Genomic DNA, 12,421 nt, shown 5'->3' with positions numbered 1-12,421 from the left:
CCCTGTGAACCCTGGGGGCCTTACCCCCTGAACCACCCTGCGATGCAATCTGGGGAGTCCTGGGCTCCCAGACAGATACTGCGGTCACAACACTCAGCTCCCAGAGGGTCTGACCAGGACAACAGAAGCTGCTGGTCACTCACCGTGTGACCCTTACCTGGTTGCCTTTCTTGGCACTTGGAGTGTCTCCACACTGGCTCCTGCTTCTAAGAGGGGACCCCCTCCCCCACATGGGTGCTCTGAGGGGGCCATGGGGCCCAGCAGCCCTCTGTCCTGGGTCCGTCTGGGTCTGCAGTAGTGGGAGGGGTGATGGCCCAGGAACTCCAGCAATGAGACTTCCCCCCAGGAGAGGAAGAAGAGAAGGGGAGGCTGAGGAGGAAAGAAAGTGGAGAGAGGAGAACAGAGGAGGATGACCAGGGGCCACCCACTAAGATGGGAGATGCAGGTGAGGAGTGCAAGGAGGGGGGGGAGACAGGGAGGCAGGGAGGAGGGGCATGCCCAGATGTGGGCTCAGGTGGGCCTGACCCCAGGGTTGCCTCCCTGGGGCATTCTCAGGTGCCAGGAGGGACGGGCTAGGCCTGGGATGGAAGACTGGTTGTGCTGGCCCAGGCTGGTAGGTGCGTTGACAGCAGCCCCTGAGGTCAGTGGGTGGGCTGGGGTAGGGCTGGGGGACCCAGGAGGCCCCACCATAGCATCTGAGGCCCACCTCCCACACTTGCACTGGCCATGCCCTGGGCCACAACTCTGCCCGCCAGTTCCTTCTCTGCTTGGGACCTGGACCAGTCAGGTGGAAACAGCCTGCCTCAACCCAGCCACGGGGTCCTGGATAGGGGGAGGTGGGGGCACAACAGCAGTAGTGGTCGCATGTGCTGGGTGACCCCTCTTCGCCCGCCATGAGCTAAGCTGGTGCGTGGTCACCCACCCAGACCCCGGGAGCTGAACCTGAGAAAGGGGAGGGACTCACAGAGAACACTCAGGAGACAGAGCTGGACTTGAACCTCAGGCAGGGAGTTTTGGGGCACCAGGTGGGAAATCCTGCTGTAAGTGCAGACACGGTTCTCCACCGGTGTCTGGTTGGCACATGGCTCTCTGGGTCAGGGCCAGAGAGGGGAAATGCGCCCCAGGCTCGCTGGGCCGCAGGGGCTTTGGGCAACATCTGGGGGGGTGCAGATAGTGCCAGCACCCTGGTCCCTGAGGTGCCTGCACCCTGCACTGCACCCCCTGTGACGTGGCCGCACAGGGGAACCCAGGTCCTTCCTAATGACCACTCCTGAGGCTCCACAGCCTCCCTGTGGAGCTGCAGACGCTGCACACACCGCTGGTCTGATGGTCAGCCTCTCGGACACAGGCACACAACACACACAAACCACACACCACACACACACACACTGACATACCACACGCACACTGACACACCACACGCAGACCCCAACCGCATACAGACCCACACACCACACACAGTACCCACACCACACACAGACCCAAACACCACACACACACTGACACACCGCACGCACACTGACACACCACACACAGACCCCACACACCACACACAGACCCCACACCACACACAGACCCACACAGCATACACTGACACACAGAGCACATTGATACGGCCCACAGACACCACACACCACACAATGACACAGCCCACAGACACACACAGAGCACGACTGACCCTGCCCCACCTGCCACACGCCCCGCCCTACCAGGCACAGTGCCAGCCAAGTCACCCTGCAGGAGCCCTGGGGCCACGTAGCCCTTCCCCCGTCTCTGAGGCTCCTTAGCCTCCACTTGGCAGAAGCCAGAGCTCAGGGGAGGCCGGGTATCCTCGGCTGAACGCCTGATGGGAGAAATTCAGAGGGGAAGCCAGGGCTTCCAGGGGAAATTCCCGCAGGGCCAGGACTTGCTGGGGGCTTTGGGTGCACTCAGGGGTGGGTGATTGGTTGCTGAGGCCCGAGGCTGGAGGATGTCCCCACACTCCCTGCATCCTCAGGGTGGGGTCTGTCACCTCCTTGGGACTGCTTCTGCCACGCCCCCGGGGTATATGTGGGCCCAAAGAGGCCCTGGTCTTTGACTCTACCCATACCCCTTCATAGCAGATCTGGGGTGTCCGGCTGGGCCCCCACCCTGCTACCCTCCTGGCTTGGAACACGGGAATTCAAATGGAGGGGTCCCGACATCTTGAGCCCAGAACAAGGGGCTTAGCCCCTAGGGGTCACCCCTGGCCTGGGCCAAGACCCACCACCCGCTCCAGGGCATGAGGCCTTTCCCAGACCCTGTGGCCAGGCCAGTCTCAGTTCCCCGAGCCTGAGCTGGTCGGAGCAGAGATCCCATCTTGAAGAGCAGGGCCTCTCACACCTCTGACCCACTGCGTCTGCCTGACATTCCAGCACTGGAGCCGGATTCTTCTGCTGGAAAGTGCCCAAGGCTCTCCTGGGCCGCTTGTGGATGGGTGGAGGGGGTGGGGTGCTGAAGGCCAGTGGGGCCTGGGTGAGGGGGGCCCCTAGGAGGAGTGGGTCTTCACTAGTCCCGTGGGGAGCTTCCCAGAGGTCACGCGTGGTGGTGGTGTCAAGGCTGCCACTCCCTCCCTGGCTGGGTCCCAGTATGGTGGCGACAGGATAGCAAACGGTGGAGCCAGTGTCGGGCCCCGGCTCGCGCAGTGTTTCTTGTTGCACAGCTGGCCGCTGAGAGTCACCACTGTCTGCTCCAGTCAGTGCCCACTAGGCTTCCCTGCCAGCAGCCCCCTGCCCAGTAGAAGGCCTAGGGGAGGATGCAGAACTGGGGAGCCCTGAGGGTGAGGGACCCCTTCTCTCAGGAAGCCCCCCTGCCTGGGTCTGGTTGGACTCCGGCCCTCATCCCAGTCAGCAGCAGGCCACCGTCTCCCAGCCTCAGGCTCTGGCCCTTGTGGAGGCCGGCTGGCCTGTTCTGGCAGGAGTCATGTTCATAGTCAGGATAGGATGAAAATAGGAAGTGGTCTCCCGTGCCAGGCGGGTGCCCGTCTGCCATTCTTCCCGGGTGTGGGGCTGGCAGCTCCCAGGAAGGAAGGGCCTTAGTCACCCACCAACGGCTGTCGGGAGCCCTGTGCCCAGCCTCTGGGGAGCGCTGCTGGCCTTCCAGCTGGCTCAAGGGCCCACCCTGCCAGGGCACCCATTAGGGACCAAACCATGCTGAAGGCATCTGCTCGTCATCCCTATTCATCCTCCCAGAACCCCTGCCGGGCAGACCCATGTTACAGATAAGGAAGCTGAGGCCCAGAGATCTGCTCAGGGTCTCACAGCAGTGCCATGACTTGAAGTTGGGGCTATTTAGGCCCAGGGTCTGACTGTGAGGACAGTGAGGTCCAGCCTCCAAGGCCCGGGCCAGGGAGCAGCTGGGAGGGTGAGGCCGAGTGAGCCCAGTTGGGTAGGGAGTCATCAGGGGGGCCTGCGGTTTGGAGTCAGTGGCTGGCATTGTCCACCCTCAGTGCCCTCTGGGTTTTCAAAGTCACTCCCCCCACCCCAAAGCATTTACCTACTGTGTGCTCTGTGTTGTGCCAGGCACTGGGAACATGGTGGTGAGCAAGACGGGCTCAGCCCTGCCTTTGGAGAGCTGACGTTCTGGGAAGACACGATGATCAAAGAGTAAACAAGTAAGGAAATGACGTAATTTCAGCTTTTGAGAAAAACCATGAAGGACACGCATCAGAGTGATGAGGGAGATGAGAGTGGCTGTGGGGTTTTAGCTAACTAAGTGGGTCAGAGGTGACCTCCCTGGGAGGTGATACTTGAGCCAAGACTTGAATGACAAGGAGTCAACAAAATGACTCTAAGGGGGAAGTGTGTACCAGGCAGAGGGAACAGCCAGTGCAAATGCCCTGTGGCAGGAACAGGTTTGGAGTATTTGAGGAACAGACAGGAGCCAGGTTAACAGTGGTTCCAAGATGCAGGCCACACCCCCCACACAGAGGACCTGTCTCGTCCGCGGATCTGAGTGGGGCTGGGTATCTGTCCTTAGCCCTGTGTTGCCAGTCGGGGAAGCTGTGCTGGGCCTCACAGTGGGTGGAGAATTCCTGCCTCTGAAGATTCATTTGTGGAGTCCTAGAACTTTTCCTCCATGTCTTCCCAGAGAACAGGCCAGGAATAACAGGAAGTGATGAGAGCTTGACTCCACCGCAGTAGAAGGCTGATCCATTGCCCTCTGTGCTCCAGGTTGACCCACAGGACCCCTTGACCCCATGTCTCAGGCACTGGGAGGGCAGCTTCTCAGAGTGATCCTGGGGTAGCCGTAGGCATTCTGATGCTCCAGCTCCATTACAGCCTTGCCCTGGCCAAGGGCATCTGGGGTGTGGCTGAGACTATGAACAGCTTCTGATGAGTGAGCAAGGCATGTTTCCTGGCCACCCACCAGGAAAAGGGAGCCATGGAAGACTTGTGTGGGAAGCACAGGTGAGTTTATACTGATCCTGGGGTGGGTGTCTCATAGGGAAAGAACATAGAAATCCAGATAAAAATAATCTAAGATAGTTCATAGGGTGTTCATGGAGGAGAGACGTTGCATCTGGTGAGGGGTCAGGGCAAAAGAGGTAGCATCTGAGTGGAACACAGAGTAGGTCAGGTGGAGATGTGGCTGTGCCCAGAAGCCAGCATGGTTCCAGGGCTAAAGGTATCACTTTTGACCGCACCCTCAAAACCTTGTCAAAACCAGACACGGAGCTGGCTTGCAGGGCTTCTCTTACTACTTCCTTTTGTTCTTTTCTGGAACAGTTTCTGACCTTGTCTTTCACTACTTTCCTGTCTAAAGTGTCCATCAAAAGTGAAGCCATTCTCCAAAAGGCCAGAGTGGCCTACCTCCCCACTCTGCCCCCCAACCACGATAGTTTTGAAGACCCTCAGTCCTACTCCTGATCTCATGAACACTATCTTCTCACCGCAGATCCTGCCTCGAACCCACTTCTTGTGTCCCAATTCTTTATTTCACTCCAGTTTAGTGGGGTATAGGATTCTTGGTGGAAAGTTATTTCCCTAAACACCTGGGATATATGATTCTCTAGTCTTCTGGCATCCATTGCTGCTGAGGAGAAGTCGTTGTCAGTCTAATCATCATTCCTTTGTAATTCCTCATTTCTTACTGGTACGTTTAAGATCGTCTTTTTGTTTTTAATGTTCTGTAGTTTTACTATGATGTGAATTTCTTTTTATTTACCCTTCTTAGGACTCAGTGTGCATCTTCAGTGTGAGGACTCATTCTTTAATTCTGGAAATTTCTCAACCTTTAGGTCTTGAATATTTCCTGTTTTCGCTTTCTGGAATTCCTATTATATGCATGTTGGACCTTCTTGGACTATCTCATTTTATCCTCCAAGAGCCTTTGTATCTTATTTTTCCTTGTTTTTATGTCTTTGTGCTGCATTTCATGAAATTTCTTCAGCTGTGTTTTCCAGTTTTCCAATCCTCTCTTCCACCACAACTAATTTGCTATATAATCCACCCACTGAGATTTTATTTTATACTGCGATGACTATTTGATTTCCTTTGAAATCTATCTGTTCTTTGTTTTTAAATAATATTTGTATTGTGTCTTCCACTCCCTCTTCTATCTCCTTAATAATTAAAAAAATTTATAATGTAGTCTTTTTCAAATTGTTCTAGTATCTGCATCTAAGATCTCCTGCTGATGCAGTGGCTTGCTTTTTTAGGTCATTCATAATTTCTTTTTATTGTGAGCTCATCTTCACCAGGGATTGTTTTTTCTGTGGAAATTGCTCTGGGTGGAAGTGTCCATACAAAGTGGGTAGAATTAAGTTTCTCTCGTGGTTCTTTATAGGTTTTTATGTTAATTTCTAGACTTGAGGCTGTAGAACCCCTGGATTTTGTACATTTGAATTCCACACCTATTTATAGCTCTGGCTAGGCTTTTGGCTTCTCAAAGGTGACTCCTTTTTCCCAACCCATTGTTCCAGTAGGATGGAAAACTTCACTTCTCGGGTCAGCTTTACAAGTCTTCTTTGTTTGGGGCAACCTTTCAGCCCTGGGCTTTACACGAGGATGTCAGTTCTAGCACACCACCTTGGGGAGTCCAGGACGCATATCATGGCCATGTGTTCTGCCTGACTCTGTAGCTTTTCCCAAACTTTCTGGTCTAGGATGCTGAGTGCCTCTAGGTGACTCAATTCATGCCCTCCCCAGTACATCTCCTTGACCTTCCTTTGAATGAAACTCCCCACCTTCACCATCCCATTTCCAGTCCCAGGGCTCCCCTTTCTGGCTCCAGGTTCTGTGACACAGTGATGCCCAGAACCCCAGAGGGGGCCCGATAGCACAGACCCCTCAGACAAACACACCCTGCAACTCCCAAGAACCCCAGACTCTGACAAATTACTGTCTTTTGAGTCTGTGACCTTCTAGAACAAAACTGTAAAACAGGCCAAGTGAGACTTGGAACATTCTAGCCATGGAAGCCAGGGCCTTCTCAGGTACCTAGATCACTGGTTATCAACCTGGGACAATTATGTCCTCCCACGAGGTATTTGGCAGTATCTGGAGACAGTTTTGATTGTTGTGACTGGTGGCGCTGGTGGGGAAATGTTACTGGCATTTAGTAGATAGAGTCTGGGGATGCTGCTAATATTCTACCATGCACAGGACAGCCCCCAACGACACAGAATCAATTATCCAGCCTAAAGTGTCAACAGTGCCACTGTTGAGGAACCCTGATAGCCTCTCCTTCCCTTTCTCACAACTGGGTTCTGAATCCCCAGGCACCGAGCCCTGTCTGTGATGGAAGGGAGGGGTAGAGGAGCAGCCTGAGGCCCTGACCCCAGGGTATTCCCAGTGAGTGGGACAGAGGAGTCCTAGGACCAGCCCCAGGCTGAGAGTGCATCTGGAGGAAGAGTGAGTCTCCTCAGACCCAAGGGACTCCGGATGCCTGGAATGTTCCCAGCTCGCACACAGAGCTTCATCTGGGCCTGCCCTGTCTTCCCACGAGGACTTCTACTTGGCTTCCTCCCCTCTGCAGCCTGCACGCGCCAGCCACACACTCCCGTGTGATGTGGGGAACAGGGCCCGTGTGATGTGGGGAGCAGGCGTGCGGTCGTTGGAGCAGGCCGGGCCCTCCTGGGAGGGGGTGAGGACATATCTCTGGTGCCATCTTTCCTGTTCTGATAAATAACTGATCTGTGGTTGAGGCAAGAAGGTCACCTCTGCCCAGGGAAGCTCGGGAACAAACCACTTGTGACCGGTGGGAAGAGCCCAGGGTGAGGGCAGCGGGAAGTCTGCCTTCCCTGGCCACCAGGCTGCTGGGGGCAGATTTCAGAAAAGGGAAGTGCTGAGCTGGGGCAGCGCTTCCTGTGGTCGCAGCAGTCAGGGCATCAGGGCAGGCATGGCAAATCAGAGGGGCGGCTGCCCTGCCCCAGGAGGGGGCGAGGTGAGCCTTCCTGAGCAGGCCTGGGCCAGGGGACCTCATCTAGGCAGCCTGCTGCTGTCCTTCGTGGGTCAGGGCTGGGGGACTCTGGGAAGAAGGGACTTACTAAGATGCCCCTGGGGCCATGGGGCCCCTGTCTGGGGATCTCCCAGGGCTCCGCTCTGCCCTCAGAATGAGGTCTGCCAGGGCTTGGAGATTCGTGTCTTGCCCTTCATTATCTCCAGACGCTGCCCACCCAGCACCTGGCTCACGCGGTTCCTAGGAACTGACGAAGGGCCTCCCCAGAGGCCTGCTGCCCCTTCCCCTCTGGGAAGCCCCTGACCCTGGCTGGGCTGCTCTGTGGAGCTCCCTTCCTCCCCAGGATCTGAGCCCAGAAGCCTGTGCAGCCTGCCCAGCAGGGATGCAGCTCAAGCGGGCGGCTGTCTGTGTCCTTCCGTCTCTTGTTAGGGAGGCGCCTGGAGTGGGGTCCAGGGAGCGAGGGAGGTGGCCGGGCCCCCATTGCTCCTGGAGCCCACCTTCCCTCCTCCGAGCATCACAGAGCGTGAGCCCAGGCTCTGACCCCAAAGAGAGCTGGGCCTGGGAGGGGAGCTGAGGGGAGAATGTGTTCCCTCCAGTCCCAGCCCGGAGGGCGGCCATGGTCCCAGCCACCTGCCTCTAAGTTGAGTCCCTCCACCCCACCTGGACTGTCCAGCTTCACTCCAGCCCCACCAGACCTCAGCAGGATACAAGTAACCCCTGGGGCGCTCCTCTGTCCCTTCTGCCCTGGCTGAGCCCCCGTTTTGGCGAGCACTGTGGCTCGATCAGCCCCACAGCCATGCAGCCTACAGCCCCGTGTTCCTCCAGAGGCTCTGGTGGGGGGGCGGGGTGTGCGGTGCGGGGTCTGGAGCTGTTGCCTCTGCCTCCCTGCTCCCAGCTGGAGTCAAGTCAGCAAGACCAGCCCCTTGCTCTTACCCACTGTGTTCAGGCTGCATGGGCAGTGCCTGGGAGGCCAGGTCAGCCCACACCCCCATCTCTATTGATCTTGGGTCACCTCTTCTCTCTTTCTCTGTCTCTCTTAGTCTCTTCTATTTTTCTCTCTCTTTCGTAAGTCCGTGCAGCCCCCGGGACTCCCAACCCCTCTCTACCTATATTTATACATCTGTCAGTCTGTCTGTCTTGCTCTCCGTGTTTCTCTCTCCTTATCTCTCTTTCTCATCACCCTACCCTGACCCCGGCTCCTCTGCGTCTGCCGCTGTCTGTCTCCATCTCCCTGTCTCCCTGCTTCTCTCTCTGTCTCTCTCCCCTTCCTCCCCCGCCCTGTCTCTCTCCCTCCAAGCTCACCCCCGACCCTGATCTTCCTGAGGCTCTGCGGTCCAGAGCCCCTGCAGGCAGCTCGGCCGCAGCCTTGGCAGGACGCGCTGGGGCATTTCTTAGTCCCCCGTGGGCCCTCATCCTTCTATCAGCTGGAAATGAATCAGAGATTAGGAAACGGGGGAGTGGGGCTGTTATCGCCTAGCGCACGCGGGGCTCTCAGCTAATCTCTGGTGGCTCTGGGTTCGAGAGGAAATGCAGTTGCAACATTGAGCTCTTCTTACCGTCACTGTCATGTCCGAGGTGAGGCGGTGGGGGACATGGGTGCTAGGTTGGCAGGGGAGAGGGAGAGGACTGAGGGCCAGGCCCCAGCCCCTGGCAGGCGTGTGCACACCCACACGCGCACACATGCATACGTGCACACGCACACATACACAGGAAGCCTCCTGGACCTTGGCACACTTCCCCCGTCGCCAAGCTTTGCACCTCATCCTTCCACCCTCCTCACTACATGGCTTCTCAGGCCCTGCCCCAGGCGCCCTGCAGCCCATTCTTCTCTTAGCAGACAGGGTGGCCCCTCTCCTAACCGAGCCCTCTCTCGGTTCTCAGGACCAGCCCACTGCCGTCACCATGGCCTCCAAGCTTTTATGTCCAGCTCCTGCCCCACCCCCTGCCTTCACCCTCCACCGCCCCTCAGCTGTCTTTGCTCCTGCCACCCTGGCCTCCTTACCCCTCCTCTGTGCCCCAGCTTTTGCACATGTTCTTCCCTCCACCTGGAACACTTTCCTCTCTCACCCACCTGGCCGACTCCCATGTGTCACTCAACTTTCATGTCACTTCCTTAGAACATCGAGGCTCCCCATTGGTCCCCTGTCTCAGGGGCTCTGGCCTCCCACGCGCTGCCCTCACGGCGTGGCTTTCCCATCGCCACTGAGCTACGCGTTTCAGGGGTGATTCCTTGTGTACCGCCCACCTCTCACCAGACTGGGATGAGGCTGGGACCGAGCCCTCCACCACCCGTCCAGGACCTGGCCCGGGACCTGGCACGCTAGATAGACAGCTGTTGAATGAACAGAGACATGGACATTTGCAGGTGCACACACAGAGAAACACACAAACACATCCACGGGCAAACCACGGGAACTCACATTCACGGACACCCAGCCAGACTCACAGACATGGGCTTGCAAACCTACGTACACAGAGAGACACAGAGAGACCGAGACACGCACATGTCCCCACTGTCCCCTGTGCTTCTCATCAGCCAGGGTGGCCTGGCTTATGGGCGGTCCCAACCCTGCCCCTCAGGTGGGACCCCCTGTCTGTGGGGTCCTCCTGGATTCTGTTGCCCTGGCCTTGACTTCAGCGAACCCAGGTCACAGCCTCCCCAGCAGGATTCTCTGGGCCCTGGCTGAGAAGTATTAGTTCTTACAACAGGTAGCTTTCAGGCCCTACGCATAGTCCCATAGCCAGTATGAACTAGCATGAGTGGTTAACACTGGGAGTACAGCATCAGCTAACCTCTTACATAGCATTCTTTTTTCTTTTCGCGGTACGCGGGCCTCTCACTGACGTGGCCTCTCCCGTTACGGAGCACAGGCTTCGGACGCGCAGGTGCAGCGGCCATGGCTCACGGGCCCAGCCACTCTGCGGCATGTGGGATCCCCCCGGACCGGGGCACGAACCTGCGTCCCCTGCATCGGCAGGCGGACCCTCAACAACTGCGCCACCAGGGAAGCCCTTACATAGCATTTTAAAGAAAGGTGACAGTCCAGGGAGAGGATTGGAGCAGCACACACGAAGCTGAAGCTTGGTGTTCTTCTCAGCAACGTTTTGCTTTTGGAATCACCGCTGAAGTTAACCGGGTTAGGGTTTCTGTCCCAGGCTCAAGGAGGTTCCAGCTGGAAACAGGCAGTCGTGGTGGCAGACGGGGGTGAGGGGTGGCAGGTCGAGGAGAGGGCAGGCCCTCAGGCAGAGGTGGGTGGGGAAGACAGATGGCAGGAGGGCAGCAGGCAGGGCCCAGAGACGGTGGCATGGAGCGGGGAGGGCCTCAGCTGGCTTCGGCGGGGGGCCGGGGCGGGTGGGGCATCTGGCCCCAGGAAGCCAGCAGAGGTGAGGGGCAGAGACGGGCTTTCATCCCTGCAGCAGGGAATGGGGTCTTGAGGCGTTGAGGCAACTCGTCATCCGAAGCACCTCCAGGCAGCGTCTCTGTCTCTAAGGTGGCTTTTGTCATCATCGCCACCCAGCTGAGAAAAGCAGTGAGGCCTCCTTGGGGTTCCGCTCACCTCTGAGGGTCCCCACGTCAGTCCTTGCCCGGTGAGAGCCTGCTTCTCGGTTGTCACCAGCCCTGAACGAGAAAGAACTAGTACCATGTGCGCTGGGCCCCTGGTGGGGGAGAGACCCCAGGGGACAGCTGCTGGGATCTTCTTTCAAATCGAAGGGCATCTTCCCAGTTGCCCCCCATCCGATCCTCTGCCAGCCAGACCTTCCCCTGCCCGAGAAGGGTACTCTTGAATTCTCTTCCCCAGGCAGCCTAACAGCTTCTAGGTCTCTCTATCCCGACTTCCAGTTTCCTCCATCAGGCCCAGGCCTCGCCCTTCCCCAGACCCCACGTTTCCAGATGTATTGGCGGGAATGGTGCGCTTTGGGGGAGGCAGGAGGGGGTTCCGCAGCACCCAAATCTCTCGCGCACCGTTTCCTTGTCCCCCGGGGGGTTGGTGGCGGGCCTGGCGTCTCTCGGATGGAAATACTGAAGACTCCTAGGCTGATCTGAGAAACGTGAGAACAGGGCTGGGAAAATCGGCCGTTTTTGTGGTTTGGGGGTTTGAAGCAAGTTTCACAACTGATCTCCCAAGAACACGGTCCAGTCAGATGTGCTCCCCGCCGGGGGGCCCATTTCCCTGCTGGCTCTGGTGCTGACCGCCCGCCTGGCTGGGTCGCGAGGGGAGCGCTGAGGCTGAGGCGGGGGGCTTCGCCCGCCCACCCCGCCCGTTCCCCACTTTCCCTCTTTGGGGATGAGCGCAAGGTGCTGAGACGATGGAGCCAGTTGGGGGGTTCTTGTGGCCTCTGCCTCACCCTTTGCCAGGGGAAGAGACGTCCGCTTGGCACCCTTCTGTCCCACCCTGGAAATCTTTCTAGATGCCTCGGGGGCGGCCTTCATTTGAGGAGACAAGAAGGCCCATAATTTCTTCTGTTGCCAGGATGCTGGGCTGGGGCTGACTAGCATGGGGTACAGGTGGTTCAGGGAGAGAGTGGGGACCCCAGGGAGGCACACCCAGCCCACCCTGGATCCCCAGAACTTCCATTGCCCCCAGCCCCTGCTTCCAAGTGGCCTGGCCCCTCAGCCTGTCCTTCCACTCTGGGAAGTCCCAAGCTGCCTCAGGCCGGCCAGGGCAGAACTGAAATTGGTGACATCTGCCTTTCTGGCCCCTTGGCTCCGGCCCCCGCCCACTCGCCCCAGAGTCTTTCTGCAGGAGCCTCCAAAGCCGGGAGCGACAGCAGGTCTGGCTCTCCCCGAGTGAGTGCCGCCCTGCTGTGTTCCCCCCCCCCACTCCCCCCACCCCCCGGCCCGGGCCCTGCGTGAGCCAGACAACTCCCTGGTTCTGGAGGTTGGCGCGTGATTCTGTGCGCTGCTGTACCTCTGCTCAGGGCACAGTGTGCTCAGACATTCCATCTCCCACCCCAAGCAGCAGAGGGGAGACTGAGGCACCAGCACGTCCTGCCCCAGGAC

The sequence above is a fragment of the Globicephala melas genome, chromosome 19 (assembly GCF_963455315.2).
Source record: "Globicephala melas chromosome 19, mGloMel1.2, whole genome shotgun sequence".
In the NCBI taxonomy this organism is placed as follows: Eukaryota; Metazoa; Chordata; class Mammalia; order Artiodactyla; family Delphinidae; genus Globicephala; species Globicephala melas.
This window is presented reverse-complemented; position numbering follows the sequence as displayed.